Here is a 19,201-nt window from a genome sequence, read left to right as displayed (position 1 = left end):
CAGTGGCATGATCTCGGCTCGCTGCAGACTCTGCCTCTTGGGTTCAAGCGATTCTCCTGCCTCAGCCTCCGGAGTAGCTGGGGTTACAGGTGCCCGCCACCGCACCCGGCTAATTTTTGTATTTTTTAGTAGAGACGGGGCTTCACCATCTTGGCCAGGCTGGTCTCGAACTCCTGACCTCATGATCCACCCGCCTCGGCCTCCCAAAGTGCTGGGATTACAGGCACTGCGCCTGGCCTGGTTTCACTTTATTTGCACCATTCATTCCTGATCTGTTGTCTTGTGTGTTTTCAACTTGCTTCATTTCTTCTCGTGATATTTTTCCCTTTATCTTTTCCATTCCATTTTTTTCTCTTTCCCGCCTTTCTAACTCTTCTGCCTCTGTTTTGTTTTTTGTTTTTTTTTACCAGCTTACTCCCCACCTTTCCACAGGCGGCACAGACTGTCCTGTCTGTCAGCAAATGCTGATTGTGGGAAATGAGACTTCAATCATGTGAAGGAGTGTCCATCACAGAATAGAGACGGTTGAAAAACACTGCCTTAGTGGCTTCCGAGCATTGGTGTATTTCCAGATATTTTTCAAATTAACAGATCCCACTGGTGATCATTTTCTTGAAAGAAACTCAGGGTCTCTATTAAGCCATGTGGAAAATTTGCATAAGGTGGTGAATAGAACTCTGCACAAAGTTGGGAAATCTAGCTTTACAGTTGGTCCTGAACACAGTTTTATTCATCTTTTCTGTGACATTTGTTATAAACCATCAAAGGAAAAGTAAGATTGTTTGACTCTCCACTACCAAAAACAGGCATTAAAGAGCAGATTCTATCAGTTAACCTCGCTGTGCTTGAATGAATGTGACGCTTGACAGCCGATGAAATACGAGCTGCAAGTTTCTTTTACTCTGCTCCTATAAACTATGCATTGTTTTGATTTGGCTTATTGATCGCATTATGGAGGATTTCTATATGGCTGTTGTCCGGAATTCTGTTCTTTTATTCTTTTGAGTGAAAGGTTGCATATAATTTGGTAAAAATTTCTAAAAGGAAGTATGCATTCCGCATTTAATAAATAGTTTGTGTGCAGCTAATATAGCCTGTTTCCTACTGAAGCAATTCAAAGACCTTTAACAGTCATAGAGTATGTCATAAGAATAAGCCATTTATGCAGCAGCTTTGGGTCGTTGAAACCCTTTAGGGAATCTGATTTTATAAATTTTATTTAAATCACTAGTTGGATATAGTTTAGACATGATTTTGTCCTATAGAAGGTACATTCTTGGTGTTTGAGATAACCTTAAATATTCTTAACCTTAGGAGCCTTTGTATAGGCAGGGAAGTACTTTTGTAAAACACAGTTCTCAATCATAAGAATCCAATAGCAAGTGAATCATTAAAAAACTCACATTTGGTTTTATATTCCACGTCACCCTTAAATCTGATCATGTATATCTTTTACTTAAAATATTTCAGTGGCTCCCTACTGCCTTCGGAATACTACCCAAATGCTTAGAGTAGTGCCTCTCAAATTTTAAAGTAAAGTCCATGCAAGTCACCTGGGCGTCTTTTAAAAATGCTGATTGGCATTTGGTAGTTCTGGGGTGGGGCTTGATAGTCTGTATTTCAGACAAGTTCTAAGATTGGTCCAAGGATGGCACTTAGAGTAGCAAAGCATTAAAATGTAAATAGGCAAAGCTCTCCATCATCTCTGCCCTGCAGTTGCATCTTTTGCCACCCTGTCTCTCTGTGTCTCTACCCTGCCTTGCTCTCCCTCTCCTCTCTCTCTCTTTTTCTTAAGAGACAGGGTTTTCGCTCTGTCACCCATGCTGGAGTACATGGCATGTGCATGGCTCACTGTAACGTCGAACTCCTGGGCTCAAGTCATCCTTACACCTCAACCTCCTAAGTAGCTAGGAATACAGATATGAGCCACCATGTCCAACTAATTAAAACAACTTTTTTTTTTTTTTTTTTTTTTTTTTTAGAGTCAGGGTCTCACTCTGTTGCCCAGGCAGGTCTCAAACTCCTGGCCTTGAATGATACGCCCAACCCTGCCTCCCAAAGTGTTAGTCATGAGCCGCTGTGCCCGGCCACCCTCTGATTTCTGCCCATACCCCAAATTCCCACCACATGGAGTTTCAGTTCTCTGAATGTGTTGTGTATTCTTATTGCTCTGTGCCTTTACCCATGTTCCACCTTCTGCCTGGACTACTCTTGATAATCCCTTGATATCCTTCCATCTTTTATCACGTGTCACTGTCTTCTTGACGCCATCCCCAACTCTCAGTTTTGTTTTGATGGCCAGCAGTTGTAGCATCCTGTGGGTTCTACTTTTATGGAGAGACTTAACAGTGTGGTATTCTTTCCTTCAAAGTGTTTTTGTGAAGAATAGAAAGTAGAGGCCGGGTGCAGTGGCTCACGCCTGTAATCCCAACACTTTGGGAGGCCAAAGTGGGCAGATCACGAGGTCAGGAGATCGAGACCAGCCTGGCTAACATGGTGAAACCCCGTCTCTACTAAAAATACAAAAAAAAAAATAATAATAATCTAGCTGGGCATGGTGGCGTGTGCCTGTAATCCCAGCTACTCAGGAAGCTGAGGCAGGAGAATCGCTTGAACCTGGGAGGCGGAGGTTGCAGTGAGCCGAGACCGTGCCACTGCACTGGTGACAGAGTGAGACTCCTTCTCAAAAGAAAAAAAAAAAAAAAAAAGAATAGCAAGTAGATTTATTTGGGCTAAATAATGAAGTCCATATTGGAGAGTAGTGTGGAATGTTGGGTAAGTAACAGTACAATTAAATTGATGATCAGAAATAGGTAGGAGACTGAGCACAGTGGCTTATGCCTGTAATCCCAGCACTTTGGGAGGCTGAGGCGGGAGGATCACTTGAGGTCAGGAGTTTGAGACCAGCCTAGGCAACATGGTGAAACCCCAACTCTACTAAAAAAATACAAAAATTAGCTGGGTGTGGTGGGGTTCTCCTGTAATTGCAGCTACTCAGGAGGCTGAGGCAGGAGAATCGCTTGAACCTGGGAAGCGGAGCTGAGATTGCGCCACTGCACTCCAGCGACAGAGCAAGACCCTGTCTCACAAAAAGAATAAGTAGAAAGGGGAAGAGAAAATAGTTGACAGGAGATCCTAAAGCCCTTACTACAAATTTTGGGAGTGATGTAATATTCAATCAAGTGGAAGGTCAGGGAAATATTTTTGCTGCTACTTCTAGGAAAGTTTAAAGGAGAGAAAATTGGAGAAAAGGAAATTACCTGTTCTTTTTGCGTGAATGTATGTGTCTTACTGGGCGAATAGACTCACAAGGCCTAGATTAGCATTACTACTGTGAGGTGCTGTGATGGACTCCTTGAGTGGATGTTTTGTCTCTAGGGCTGCAGCTTGAAGCTAAGTTTTTTAAAGCACCATTTGACTTCTAGCTCCATTATTTACTAATTCTGTGGCCCTGAGCAAATGGAACATATTTCCCTAATTATAAATAAAAGTAATATTATTTACCTGCTAAGGTTTTTCAGAGTATTAAACCAGTTAATGTACATACGATATATAGTAGGTTAATTCTCTTTTCTCTTCTTTAGGACTGTGTTGTCAAGCCTAATTTAAAAAAAGTTACAATATTAAAAGACATCATTATGTTGTGAACAGGTAGTGCAGAAGTCAATGTCTACTTTATGAATTCACTTTAACAGGTCATCTGATATCTGTCTATATATATCCTGTTATCAATTAAATTGGCTTGCTTTTTAATTTAACAGCCATGAGAAGATGAAAGAGATAGGCATTTCGTAGTGATTGATTCCCAGTTTGTGACTTGAATGTCATAAGTAGACTAATTGATGTTATAAATTATGATCATATAAATTTTAATGAATTGCGTTGCATAACAGGCATTTAGTAAATACTGAGTGTTTATTATGTGAAAGAGAAAGGAGTATTAAATACCACTGAGTGGTTATTATGTGGAAGAGAAAGGAGAAGCAAGGATTTTATAATTTGATAAAGCAATATATATATAAAATGAAGAACAATGCTATAATGTTTATCAACAAATAATTTAATATACTGCAGCTCTTGAACTGGTTTTAAATGTCCTTGAAATAACCATTTGTAAAGCAAAAGTAATCCTAGTAGAAATATTTCTGCTGTGATCTTGATGGATTTGGTGATTTTTCTCATTATAAATTGCTGCACAGATGAAGTTGCTAAGTGAGATGAATTTTGTCACAAAAACCTCACTCTTCTTAATGCTTTATTGATTCTCTGTTTCTGTGACCGATGCAAAGTGTAAAATTGCATGGAATGTTCTTCCTGCACAGTTGAGCTATTAAGCAGAACTAATTCTTTATGGAATGACAACAAGGCATAAGAAAGGCATCTCTTGGATTAGGCAATATAAGGCAATCACTTGGCAAAAGGCTGAAGGGAAAGTGGTCTTGGTAGAGACAAAGCAGTGACACTTTTTTTCCCCCTTGAATTCATAGGAGCCACACAAGTTGAACAGCTTTGAAGCTGGTTAATGTAGCTTACTATGCATGTTTTTTCTGTACCATTTCCTGCTTGTTTTTGCCAGCAGAGGGGCCAAGAATAATCACTTGATAAATGCATTAGCATGTCGCATACACTTCTGTGACCACACACTGTTGCTGGGAAGACAGATAATTTGAGAAGAAGAAAATCCCAGTTGGGGATGTCTTTCAAAGTGAGATCAGATTTTACTCCTAAACTAACACAAGTCTGTCTAGATTATGAGAGTGCCATATGGAGACGGAATCGTTTTTAAAAATTTAAGTCAAGTTTAAATTGAGAAGTTGAGAAAGATGTAATAGGCAAAGTGAACAGTGATTTATCTTCATTTTATTGGCTCTAGAGATGAAGACAAAGAATGTTGGTGGTAATTTTTTGACAATTTAATGATTATCGAAAACTTACTTCCCTGGACTTTTCTTAGTGACAACCTGTTCCTATTTATTTTGCTGAGGTGTATGATTTTCCTTGTTTTTAACCTCTTCCTTACATTCCTACCACCACAGACTCTTCCTCTTACCACATTTCCACATCTGCTTCTGGTGTTCTTCATAATCTGGTCCTGGGAAACCACCCTAGTTGCCTGTCAAGCCCTAGTTACTTCTGATCTCATTAGGGTGGGCTCCATCAGTCCAGCAGAACATGAGCCAAGGGGTAGCTGAAGAGCGCTGTACTTCAGCCGCAGATGAGGACATTAGGAGAAGTGATGGTGAATTCAGTATTGTAAATCTTCATTTACTGTAACTATTTTCTTCTCTGCTTTAGAAGAGTAGAAATATCAGTGTGGCATAGATGCATGTACAAAAGAGTATGCTTTTATTTTAGCACTCAATAGTGGTAAAAATATTTGTATTTTTGTAGTTTAATCCTGAAGAAGTACTCAAATGTTCAGCAGTCTTGGTCACATATGAATTCCAAGAACCTGCGGCCACTCTAGAAAATCCATTTCTCACTTGAGATTTCTAGGAACAGACCAACTGGTTCTAGGACCAAATTCTGAATAATTTCAAGTCTGGCCTAGTGGATTCTGTGCCACGTTGAGTATTATGAGACTTCCCAAGATAGGGTTAGAATGTCAGGGGACCCCGGAACTGACATGTGTCTGCAGGATATGCTGGATCAGCAGCCTGTAAAAGGTCTTTCCCCGAATTGCAATCCTGTGTGTACCACTGGCATCAAGAGGCAGAGGGTTAGGCTGGGCTTTTCAGGTGTGTGTGTGTTTGCACATGTGTGTGTAATGCTTACTGATACCAACTCTCCTAGCTTCTCAGCAGAGGTGTGACTGCTCTTTGACCATTTCCATAAGTAGAAGAATAGGAATAGGAGGGCTCTAGGTTTCTGGCTCCTTCTGTTCCTGTAATAGTTAGAACTGGAACATAGATCCATTTCTAGTTATTAGGATAAATATTTTTGTGTGCACTTTTCATGTATGGTGTTATAAAGGTAATTTAAACTTAGTTTCAGCATCTTACGGTTCTTCAGATTATTACTATGTACACATTTTACTATATGCTCTAGATGAAGGCGGTGACGACTGAATTGAATCCATACATACCCTAGGACAAATTTTATTTGTGCGTTTATGAGATATCTCTTGACTGCCTTTTTTATCTGTGGTGCTGTGCCAGAAATAAAAAGATAAAAGACTCTATTCTGTGGATGAGAGCAGAAAGTAAAGCTGATGAAACAAACAATGAAGCAAACAAGATATTCTAAGCTCCTGGGAATATTAAAGGGATCTCTAGTTCTACTTGGGAAAATCAGGACTACCTTTATAGAAGAGGTGAAGATAGTCTCTAGGAGTCAGCTTTTTAAATCTCTGTGTGCTGTCTTCCTGCTTAATTTATAAGTTTTCTTCTTTAACACTGGCTAGAAAATTAAATAGAATCTTTTCTGTTTTTTTAAGAAGTATAGCCTTCTTGAAATTTATTTTTAAAGTTTACATATAGTAAATTCTGTCTTTCAAATCTATAGTTCTATGAATTTTAACATATGTGTAGAGTTGTGTAACCATCACTACAATCAGGATACAGAATAGTTTCATCATCCCAAAGCAGTCTCTCAGGCTGTACTATATAGACACAACCCTCTCTCTCCCCTGACTCCTAGCAGCCCATATATTTTGCATTTTCTGGAATACCATATAAATAGTAGAATTATATATTATGTAACCTTCTGTGTCTTGCTTCTTTTACTCAGCATAATGCATTTGAGATTTATTGACCTATATTGTTAAGACTTATGTATTTTGTTTTATCAGTAGTTTGCTTTTTGTTGCTGAGTAGTGCTTCACTGTATGAATTTAACACAGTTTATTCATTCACTGCCTTTGAAGGAGATTTAGGTTGTTTCCAGTTTTGGATGATTATGAATAAAGCTTTCCTAAACTGTCTCATACAGACTTGTGTGTGAATGTAAGTTTTTATTTCTATTGAGTAAATATTTAGAGATGAGAATGCAGGGTTTTTTTTGTTTTGTTTTGTTTTTGAGTTGGAGTCTCACTCTGTCATCCAGGGTGGAGTGCAGTGGTGTGATCTCGGCTCACTGCAACCTCTGCCTCCCGGGTTCAAGCGATTCTCCTGTCTCAGCCTCCCAAGTAGTTGGGAATACAGGCGCCTGCCACCATGCCCAGCTAATTTTTGTATTTTTAGTAGAGACGGAGTTTTACCATCTTGGCCTGGCTGGTCTTGAACTCCTGACCTCGTGATCCACCCGCTTTGGCCTCCCAAAATGCTGGGATTACAGGCGTGAGCCACCACGCCCGGCCGAGAATGCAGGGTCTTCTGGCAAGTATGTGTTTATGAAAAACTGCCAAGTTATTTTCCAAAGTGATGGTACCAGTTTGCATCCCACCAACAAGGTATCAGAGTTTCAGGTACGCCATATCCTCACCAGAACTTGGTATTGGCAGTGTTTTGGATTTGAGTCATTCTAACAGGTGTGTAGTGACATCTCATTGTGGTTTTAATTTGCATTTCTCTATAGTGTGAGGTAGGATATCCTTTTGTGTTTAGTTGCCATTCATATATCTTCCTTGTTAAAGGATCTGTTCAACTCATTTGCCCACTTTTTATTGAATCGTTTTCTAATTATTAAGTTTTGAGCATTATGTATACATTCTGGATACAGAACTGTTGTCAGATACGTGATTTTAAAATTTTCTCTCCCAGTCTGTGGAAGAGTCTGTTCTTTCATTCTCTTAACAGTATTTTTCCAAGAGGAGGGGTTTATTTTGTTTATTTTTAGAGACAGAGTCTGTTGCCTAGGCTGGACAGCAGTGGTGCGATCCGGGCTCAGTACAGCCTCACCTCCCAGGCTCCAGTGATCCTCCTACTCCAGCCTCCCAAGTATGTGGGAGCACAGGCACACACGGCCACACCCAGCTAATTGTTTATTTTTTGTCAAGATGGGGTCTCCCTGTGTTGGCCAGGCTGGTCTCCAACTCTTAGGTTCAAGTGATCCTCCCACCTCTGCCTCCCAAAGTGCTGGGATTACAGGCATGAGCCACCATTCCCAGCCAGAAGGTTATTTTTTCCTTAATTTTGATGAAGTCCAGTTTATCAATCTTTTATGGATTGTGCTTTTTATAAGTCATATATAAAAACTGTTTGCCTAACCCCAGGACACAAAGATTTTTCTGTTTTCTTCTAAATGTTTTATACTTTCACATTTCACATTTAGGTCTTTGACCCAATTTAATTAATTTTTTTGCATAAGGTATAAAGTATAAGTCAAGATTAATTATTTAAAGATGAATTCTTTCAAATATGGATGTTTGCTTGTTCAAGTACAGTTTGTTGAACAGACTATCCCTTCTCTATTGAATTCCTTTTGCAACTTTATAAAAATCAGTTGACATATTTGTATTGGTTAATTTCTGTACTCTTCTGTACATATACAGACATATACAGAGAGTATATGTCTAACCTTTTGCCATTATCACACTTCCTTTATCAATAATTTTTGAAATCATTGTAATTCTTGAAATCAGACAATGTGAGCTCTTCAATTTTGTTTCATCTTTTTCAAAATTGTTTTGGCTATTCTAGGTCCTTTGCCTTTTCATAAAATCTTTAGAGTAGCTTTTTATTATGCATATGAGAACAGGGCTGGCCTGGGCAAAATTGCCTGTCTTTAGTTTTCTACCACTTTTTGTTTCCATATATTTTGTGTCCAGCCTTTTTATATCTGGTGAATACTTAATATAATCATGCTAGTTCCTGGATGAAGGGTTCTCTGCTCTAGATTTGTCCAAGGCCCTTTAGACCAATGAAAATACAGCTGTCCTTATCCTTTGTCATAGGCATTATATCTGCTGGCTAATCTAGTCTCTTAAGTCCCAACACATTTCTGTGCTTTATGATACATATATTTATGTACAGATATAAATATGTCATTACCTCCTTATGTGCTAGAACTGAAACATACAAAATAATGATGCCGAAAATAATAAAAGAAAATTTGGACTGATATTAAGTTATTCGTTGTCTTATTCTAAATCTTCGTTTCCCACTAAGCAAATTGCCATCATAACCAGTTGTGAATTAGTTTTATTTTGGTGGACATGTAATGATAAACAGTTATGTATAAAGCACTATGACTTTTAGGTCCATTGAAATCACTGCTAATTTCTTACTCTTGGGCTTTAGGAGACAGATACTAAGTTCATGAAACTTGTTCTTTTTTTTTTTTTTTTTTTTTTTTTTTGTGTGGGAGTCTCGCTTTTTCACCCAGGCTGGAGTGCAGTGGCGCGATCTCGGCTCACTGCAAGCTCTGCCTTCCGGGTTCACGCCATTCTCCTGCCTCAGCCTCTCGAAGTAGCTGGGACTACAGGTGCCCGCCACCACGCCCGGCTAATTTTTTGTATTTTTGGTAGAGACGGGGTTTCGCCATGGTCTCGATCTCTTGACCTCGTGATCCGCCCTCCTCGGCCTCCCAAAGTGCTGGGATTACAAGCGTGAGCCACCGCGCCCAGCCCGAAACTTGTTCTTTTGTTGAGTATTCATTGAAGGGGTGCCAGAAGGTGGAAAGGTGGGGGAAAATACCAAAAAAAAGCCATTAACAGTTAACAGTTTAACAGTTAAGCCCAGGCTTTAGAAAACTTGCCATTGAAAATTATTTTATGAATAGTTCAAACATATCATTGAGTATTAAGATCATCCAAGTTGGGTCATTTTTTAAATGGCTACAATGGCTGTAACTAGAGAAATAATATCTATTAGCTCCAAAAATCCTATAATATAAAGTTAGAAGGTGTACTGGGGTACACTGAACCGTGATTCTGGGAAGGCTCTTTAGAACTGGAAGGAATGGCAGCAGTTGCTGAGAAGAGTGCTACCATTTGTTTTGTTTTGTTTTCTAGATTAGTCATGCGCAGTTGTGAGAAGAAGGGGAAGAGCAGAACTAAGTTTTAGCCAACGCCCAAATGAATCTCCCCCACCCCAGCACTCTCTCCCCTCTCCCCATCCCTCTCTGTACTCCTCCTTTTTTTCTATGAGCATGATTCAGGAGTCCTGATGAGTGCCCTAATTTGAGAGTCAGGCAGTCACAAATTCTGACACTATACCACACCTAAACTGCCACGTTGTTTTTAAATGAAACTTATGAGCATCATTTCTTCTCTAAAGGTAAAGTCCATTCCCAGGAGGCTCCTGAATCCTGCATATAAATACACCTGTGGCCCCTCTCCCTCTCTCCTCTCCATCCTGCCCTACCCCAGAAGAAGTAATGAATGGGGCTGGGCGCGGCAGCTCATGCCTGTCATCCCAGCACTTTGGGAGGCTGAGGCAGGAGGATTGCATGATCTCACAAGTTGGCGACCAGCCTGGGCAAAATGGTGAAACCCTGACTCTACCAAAAACACAGAAATTAGCCGGGTGTGGTGGTGTGTGTCTGTGGTCCCAGCTACTGGAAAGGCTGAGATGGGAGGATTGCCACAGCCCGGGAAGTTGAGGCTGCAGTGAGCCGAGATCACACCACTGCACTCCAGCCTGGGTGACAGAGACCCTGTCCAAGAATGGAGTGGGTGGAGTCATTCAAGGAAAACTAAAGTGACAGAAGAGACCCTGACTGGATGTTAGGTTGGCCTGAGATCTAGATGCTACTTTTTAGGACAGGGAAGATAAGCGTATGTTTTCAAGCACTGATGAGGAAACTAGTAATGAGAGAGTGATGCAAAAGAATGGGAATAATAAATGGAATAAGGGCGCAGAGCTGGTAGGAGGGATGGGATTAGGAGCGTCAGGAGAAGGTTAACCTTGGTGCAAGTTGGAATGGTTACTTCTTCCTCAGAACCAGAAGTGAAGGAAGAGAAGCTAGGTGAATAGGGAGAGATTTTGAGGTGGTAAGGAGAAGAATCAATGGTGTTTGTGTCCAGCAAGATAGTAGAAATAGCTAAAATTTATTGAGTGCTTTAATATTACAGGAAATATATTAAGTACTTTACATGCATTACTTTATGTAATCCATAATAACCCTTTTAAGTCCCTTACTTTACAGAACAAAATATGTTTAGGAAAAGTAAGAAATTTGAGGCTGGGCATGGTGGCTCACGCCTGTAATCCCTGTACTTTGGGAGGCCGAGGTGAGCAGATCACCTGAGGTCAGGAGTTCGAGACCAGCTTGGCCAACATGGTGAAACGCTGTGTCTACTAAAAATACAAAGTGCCTGGGTGTAGTGTGCCTGTAATCCCAGCTACTTGGGAGGCTGAGGCGTGAGAATCGCTTGAACCCAGGCACAGGTTGCAGTGAGTCGAGATTGCGCCACTGCACTCCAGCCTGGTGATAGGGCAAGGCTCCATCTCAAACAAACTAACAAGCAAACAAACAGAAAAAGAAGTTTGCTTAGGGCTGTACGGTAGAGTGATAACAGCCAAAATCCCTTCTATTACTCTTCTGAGGGAGACAAGAGGCAAAGTTTTCTAATGTGAGTAGGAGGGAGGTGGCGATGTGGTTTGTTGAGTTCATTCAAGTAAACCTTTATTGAATGCCTGTTGTATGCAGGGCACTGTTCTGGCTGTTAGCAACACAGACAAGTAAGACATGTTCTCTGAACTCAAGGGATTTACAATCTGTGGTAAAAGTGATTGGGCACCTGAATAATAACTGGTTAAAACCAGTTACTAATGAGATTAATAAGAGAGTTCCTGAAAAGCAGTGAGTGGCCCAGTGGTCAGGAGGGACTTGAACAGTTTTGTGTTACCCTCTTTCTGGCCAAATAAATTGAACATGGGGAGTCCCAGGTCTAGCATTTGGCAGAGAGCAAAGCGGATGAAATACTAAAGAAGCAACAAATTCTCAGGTATTATTAAAGGTGTGTTTTAAAATATGAATACACTATAGGAATATACTGGAAAATAGTCTGTAGAAACTTTGCATGTAGGGCACATTTCTTAGAGTCCCTGGTTCCCAACTTTGTTACACAGTTTCTAGCCTTCATCTTATTTATATTTACTTAGTCACATACTTTGATCTAAATATTTTCTTTCAAAAGCAAAATGTATTTCATGGCACCTGGTTGTCAGAGTTGTCAGATTCAAGCAGGATAACGTGTTCACTAGAAATTAGGTAATAAACCACTTATAGAATGGCTGTTGTATATTTAGTACAGTTTTACAGAGGTGTTGACACCCAAGATGTGATCACATTTGTCTTGTTGTTACATTATTTTTGTTAAGCAGATTATTTTTTCCTGTTAAATAATTTAAGATAACAAATAACTTCTTGCCTAGTCTTAAGGATATAAGTTTTCCTTCTGTTTGAAACCTGTTCTTTGGTTAACTTTCACCTATTGATAGCATGAAATGATGGGACCAGATCTCTTAGTTTTACTTAATGTTCAGTTGCATGTCAGTCTTCAAGTAGGAAGCCTCAAAGTGAATCAGACTTGATAAGGCAAGAAGTTACCACTATGTTTTGATTAGTAAAGCCTAAAGTATACAAACGCATGGTTGATTTGAAAGACCAGTGTCATAAAAATAAGCTTTACGTTAATATATATCAAACTCAATACTGAACTCTGAAATTGTGGACGCTTGAGAGTTGTGTTAGAAATTTCCCCGTGTTCTTTTTTTAAGAAGCAGGATCTCTTCTCACCCAGGCTGGAGTGCAGTGGCATGATAATGGCTCACTGCAGCTTCTACCTCCCAGGCTCAAGTGATCCTCTCACCTCAGCCTCCCAAATAGCTAGGACCACAGACACAGGCCACCACACCCAACTCATTTTTTTTGTAGAAATGGGATCTCCCTGTGTTGCCCAGGCTGGTCTCAGACTCCTCAAATGAACTTCCCACCTTGGCCCCCAAAAGCGTAGGGATTACAGGTGTGAACCACCGTGTCCAGCCTCCCTGTGTTGTGTTTTGTTTTGAGATGGGGTCTCACCCTGTCACCAAGGTTGGAGTGCAGTGGTGCAATCTCGGCTCACTGCAACCTCTGCCTCCCAGGCTTAAGTGATCCTCCTGCCTCAGCCTCCAGAGTAGCTGAGACTACAGGTATGAACCACCATGCCTGGCTAATTTTTTGTATTTTTGGTAGAAAAAGGTTTCACTGTGTTGCCCAGGCAACTCCTGAGCTCAAGTGATCTGCCTGCCTCGTCCTCCCAAAGTGCTGGGATTATAGGCATGAGCCGCTGCGCCCAGCCCTCCCTGTGTTCTTGATGAGCTACTTATAGATTTCCCAGAGCTACTGATTGGTGACTTAGAGATGTGGAAATAGCACTGAGGCCTCTGGAACATGCTTCTGCCCACGTTGCCCTGCCATTTAGGGTTGCCCTGCCATTTAGGATTCCCCAAGGAGGGGGTGTGGCAGCAACGACTGGTGCAGTCGATGAGGCCTTGGGATCCGCTGGCTGAACTGCAGTGTTAGGACCACCGTTTAAAACCCTGCGTTTGGATTCTGACTTCATTGTTTTATGTTTAAATAATATTTTCTCTGCAGTTTTAAAAAGAATGTGATGTTTTTCTTACATTAGGAAATTGTAGTGGACGTATTTTAAATTGTTAGATGGTATGTAATTTCAGACTGTATTCATCATTTTTATTTGGTTTTAAAATCGTATATTAAGCATTTTATTCATTGCAACCTTTTAGAAGCATGCATAGCATATTACTTAAATATTTATTAAATCAGTAGTCATACATTTCCAGTGTAGAGTCATATAAGTGTTGCTTTCTAGTCAAATAAAAGTTTGGAAAACATTTTCATCTGGGCATTTTTAATGTTTTTTTTCTGACTATAAATCATAGAAGCAAATGATTAAATAGACAGGTGAAGAGGAGGAAGTCGCAAATAAAATAGGCACTTACATTTATTGTGTTTGCAAGGCTGTTTTTCAGGACAGCGCATGTTTCTCAAGACCTTGTTTCTTGCCTGTTTTATAGAGCTCTGGCCTCTTAACAGCACAGCTTTAATGACTTCTCGTGGGGCTCTTGGTTTATGTTAGCACTGACTGTGGAGGGAAGAGAGAGGTCAGGTTTCACAAGGAGGCTGTAGACTTGTAAAATCATACCTAACTGGCAGAAACAAGGTCTGTGGAAGGAAGTAAGCTGAGATTTGCATAGGACATGAGGTGTTTTGCCATTTAAATACATGCAAGATATTTTGATAATACTGAAAATAGTTTGCAGACTAAAGTTTTAAAAGGCTCTAAGATTTATTGTGAAAGACATAGTCATTTACTCAGTTCAATGCCTCACTTAAAAAAATCGAAATTGGAAAAGCAAATACTTGCTAGGAAACATTTAAAGCTATCATGATATAGATGTTTTATATTTGCATGCTTTTCTAAAGTTTCTAAGTTTTGATATAAAATATTATATAATTTGTTTTTTAATTGCACAGTGGTTTTATTCAATTTTTTTCTTGTAATTTCCAGGTTTAGGGCACTGGTTAGCGAGAAAAATCAAGCATCCGTTGATCATAAGTGATGTTTACCCAAAGAGTGAGAAGTTAAAAGAACTAAAAAGGCAGATAAAAATTAAGAGTAAGCGATTTTATCAAGCAGTAGAGTAACAGTAGAAAATGTATACATTCATACTTTCACTGCAATCTATGCCCCATAGCGGCATATATACTTTATAAAAAGATCACTAATTTTCCTAATTAAATGCTTTTATAGGAAAAAATAAGTAAAATAAAAAATAAAATAAAAATCACCATACATAATCCTACCACTGGAGATCTGAACTTAGTTACCTATCTCTTTTTAATATATCTCCCATTATTTCATCATTGAAGTAGTAGATTTTATCTCCTTCAAATAATTTATCTCTGCACATTCAAAATGGAAAAATTACTTTTGTTTCTCTGTAGTTTATATACCTTTATGCAAAAGCTACCCAAGTTTGGCTTAGTAGAAAATAATAGAAAAAAAATAAATTTTAGAATACCTTTGCCTTTATTCAGGCTTTAAAGTTTATTTTTATTGTATATAAGGATCACTGGCATCCTTTGTTTGACATTCTTTGGGTCATTCTTCTGAAAGTAAAACCAGTGTATTCATAGTAAGGCGTTCTGTCACTATTCTCATCTCCTGCACCACTGCTAGGAGTTTACTAGGTAACAAGCAGTGCCTGGGTACACATACGTATATGTATATGTAATTTAATGTTATTCTTACAATATGCTTAGAAAGTATTTTTAATATCCCCTTTTACTGAGGGATACTGAGGCTTGAGATTGAGTAACATCTCCAGGACACACAGCTCATTAATGCAAAACTGATTCTAACTCAGATGTATGGATTTTAATATCTGCACTCTTACCTGCAAGGCTATGCCGGTGTACCACCTCCCTATATACACATAAATTATGCTGGTCTGTACTGGGTTTTATTCCTGGTTTTCTTTATACCAGCTAAGGCCAAGATTTCACTTAGTCTTTTTTTTTTTTTTCTGAGGTGGAGTTTCACTCTTGTTGCCCAGGCTGGAGAGCAATGGTGCGATCTTAGCTCACCGCAACCTCGGCCTTCTGGGTTCAAGCAATTCTCCTGCCTCAGCCTCCCAAGTAGCTGGGATTGCAGGCATGCGCCACCACGCCTGGCTAATTTTGTGTTTTTAGTAGAGACAGGGTTTCTCCCTGTTGGTCAGGCCAGTCCCGACCACCCAATCTCAGGTGATCTGCCCACCTCGGCCTCCCAAAGTGTTGGGATTACAGACATGAGCCACCGCACCCTGCCACTTAGTCTTTTAAAAAACTATCCTTGGCTGGGCATGGTGGCTCACGCCTGTAATCCCAGCACTTTGGGAGGCCAAGGCAGTGGATCACTTGAAGCCAGGAGTTCAAGACCAGCCTGGTCAACATGGTGAAACCCCGTCTCTACTGAAAATACAAAAAAACAATTAGCTGGTCATGGTGGCATCCGCCTGTAGTTCCAGCTACTGGGGAGGCTGAAGCAGGAGAATTGCTTGAACCCGGGAGGCAGAGGTTGCAGTGAGCTGAGATCGCGCTGCTGCACTCCGGCCTGGGCAACAAAGTGAGCCTCTGTCTCAAAAAAAAAAAAAAGGATTGCATTAAAATTGGAAAAACAGTAAACACTGTTTTTTTAGGCTGCTATTATAGAAACTCAAAGATGTCTTTCTATAAATCTTAATGATAGCCTTACGTATGAGCCATTAGTCAAAAAATCAAGACTTAGCATTGTAGAACAGCTGTAAATCAAAAATTAAAAAAAAACCACACAAATCAAGATGAATAGATATTTTAAGTTGTTTCTATTATTAGTCCATGGCCTAATTTTACAGTTTCCCAGTTTGCCTTCACATGTCCAGTGTCTTCTCATTCTGATCAAATGAGAGTTCGAAATGGTTATTCACCAGCCCATCTGATCTCTCTTTGTATTTTCTGATTCAGGCAACATTGTATCCCCCAACCTTTACAGGCCAGAAACCTCAGAACTATATGGATCCTTTCCTCTGTCTCCCCTGAACACCTCTGAGCCAAATGATGTTTGCTGTACAGTGTCTCTTGTGTGTGCCCTCCCTTTGTTCCTGTTACTTCTGCCATCATTCAAACCCATAGCAGATCTCTCTTCTGCTGTTCTGATAGTCTCTTAACTAGTTAGTCTCCCTACCTCTAAACTCTCTCCCTGTAAGTACTTGGCTTTTTGATGGTCAACATGTTTGTGGGCTTAGAACCAGGAAAATAGCAGCAAAGGGAAAACTGATATTCCTATTAGGTAAACTGTCTTTGAAAAAGAGATTTGTTTTTTAAAAAATACTTGGCTACTAAATTTTAGCCTGGGGTAGTATAACTCAGTTTACATACTTTCCTATCTTTTTCTTATTTTTATTTTTATTTTTTTGAGGCAAGGTCTCATTCTGTTGCCCAGGCTGGAGTGCAGTGGTGTGATCGTGGCTCACTGCAGGCTCAACCTCCTGGGCTCAAGCAGTTCTCCCACCTCAGCAGCCTGAGTAGCTGGGACTACAGGCTCGCACCACCACACTGGGCTGATTTTTAAAACTTTTTTTTGTAGAGACAGGGTCTCGCCCTATTGCCCAGGCTGGTCACTTTCCTATCTATAATAGGTTGCTAGAAGTAGACATACTTTGTTTGGGATGAGAGCCATAGTTTTAAAATTCCAGTACACAGAGTTTTAAAGGTGTTGTTTTGTTTTGGAAATGTAGAAATTTAACACATACTCTTTTTTTTTTGAGATGGAGTCTTGCTCTGTTGCCCAGGCTGGAGTACAGTGGCACCATCTCGGCTCACTGCAACCTCCTCTCCCAGGTTCAGGCGATTCTTCTGCTTGCAGCCTCCTGAGTAGCTGGGACTACAGGCGTACGCCACCACGCCCAGCTAATTTTTGTGTTTTTAGTAGAGACAGGGTTTCACCATGTTGGTCAGGATGGTTTTGATTTCCTGACCTTGTGATCCACCCTCCTTGGCCTCCCAAAGTGCTGGGATTACAGGCATGAGCCACCGTGCCTGGCCTTAACACATATTCTTACCCAGCTAGAAAGCCAATGCATTTCACCTTATACTGAGCAGCAGAATTGCTTAGGAGTAGAACCTGTACTTTTTTTTTTTTTTTTTTTTGAGACAGAGTTTTACTCTTGTTTCCCAGGCTGGAGTGCAGTGGTGTGATCTGGACTCACTGCAACCTCCGCCTCCTGGGTTCAAGCAATTCTCCTGCCTGAGCCTCCTGAGTAGCTGGGATTACAGGCACCTGCCACCACACCCAGCTAATTTTTTGTATTTTTAGTAGAGATGGGGTTTCATCACATTGGCCAGGTTGGCCTCGAACTCCTGACCTCAGGTGATCTACCCGCCTCAGCCTTCCAAAGTGCAGGGATTACAGGCGTGAGCCACTGTGCCCGGCCTAGAACCTGTAATTTGTGTCTTCTACAGAAAGTTTGGGGAACTCAAAACTTTTACTCATGAGGGTCTTGGAAGTTGACTACCTGGATTCAGATCCCAGTATCACCACTTACTAGCTGCAAAGCTTTGGGCAAGTTGCTTAATTTCCCTGTCCAGTTTCCTTAACTGAAAATTGGGTAATAGTTTTGAGAACTAAATAAACTGGAATATGTAATATACTCAATGCAGCACCTGGCAGTAAAATGTATGTTAAGCTATTGTTATTTCTGTCTTTATTAAATTGCTTCAAACCTCTGTTATTTGCTTTTATAATTTAGCTTGAGTATTCCTTATCTGAAATGCTTGGAACCAGAAGTGTTTCAGATTTCACATTTTTTTTTAAATTTTGTAATATTTGCATTACGCCAGTTGAGCATCCCAAATCCAAAAGTCTGAAATGTTCCAATGAATATTTCCTTTGAGCATCATGTCAGTGCTAAAAAACGTTCCAGATTTGGAGCATTTTGGATTTTTGAATTTGGGATTCTCTGTACTTTTGCGATGCTCAGCTTTTGGGGGTGCTCTGTCCTTTTTCTTCATACCATTTATCACAGTTTGAATTTATTACACTTGGATAGTAATTTAATTAAATGCTTTTCTCCACCATTAACAAAGATCCCTGAGAATAAAACCTCTGTTAGTTTTGTTCATCATTAGATCCTTGGCGCCTCAAATATACTAGACGCTGAATAAATATTCATTGAATGAATTAATAAATTTAGAAGAGATTACTTTAAAAGTTTCCTAAAAGTGATTAAAACTGTTTTCTAAATTGGGGAGAAAATCTGGTCCATTATTTTATAAAGAATTCTATGACTCAGAGCCTATCAGCATGGTTAACCACAAACTAAATGAATGGTGTTATTGTAAGAATAATGGGATCGGTATTAATATGTGATTCATGGAAATTAACTCCGTGTCAGTTATACTGTATATCTTTAATAGCAGAGATATTGTTTTTATATAACTAAGATTGGTTGTTTAAATACTATTGCATGTTGCCATAAAAACAGTTTGGTTTTGAAATAATTGATGCCTAACTACTTCTCTTTTTTTTTGAGACGGAGTCTCACTCTGTCGCCCAGGCTGGAGTGTAGTGTCGTGATCTCGGCTCACTGCAAGCTCCGCCTCCTGGGTTCACACCATTCTCCTGCCTCAGCCTCCCCAGCAGCTGGGACTACAGGTGCACGCCACCATGCATAGCTAATTTTTTTGTATTTTTAGTGGAAACAGGGTTTCACCGGGTTAGCCAGGATGGTCTCGATCTCCTGACCTCGTGATCCACCCGCCTTGGCTTCCCAAAGTACTGGGATTATAG

The 19,201-nt window shown here is 40.1% G+C and overlaps 1 protein-coding gene across 1 annotated transcript in view; it reads left to right on the top strand.

The window, feature by feature from the left end:
• The window catches only part of PRTG (protogenin), a 122,306-nt gene that overhangs the window by 33,779 nt on the left and 69,326 nt on the right, over nucleotides 1–19,201 (top strand). The window lies entirely within an intron of this gene.

This window comes from Hylobates moloch, unplaced genomic scaffold, assembly GCF_009828535.3.
Source record: "Hylobates moloch isolate HMO894 unplaced genomic scaffold, HMol_V3 SCAFFOLD_14, whole genome shotgun sequence".
Lineage (NCBI taxonomy): Eukaryota > Metazoa > Chordata > Mammalia > Primates > Hylobatidae > Hylobates > Hylobates moloch.
Note: the sequence above shows the minus strand (reverse complement) of the source record. Positions and strands in the feature narration are given on the sequence as shown.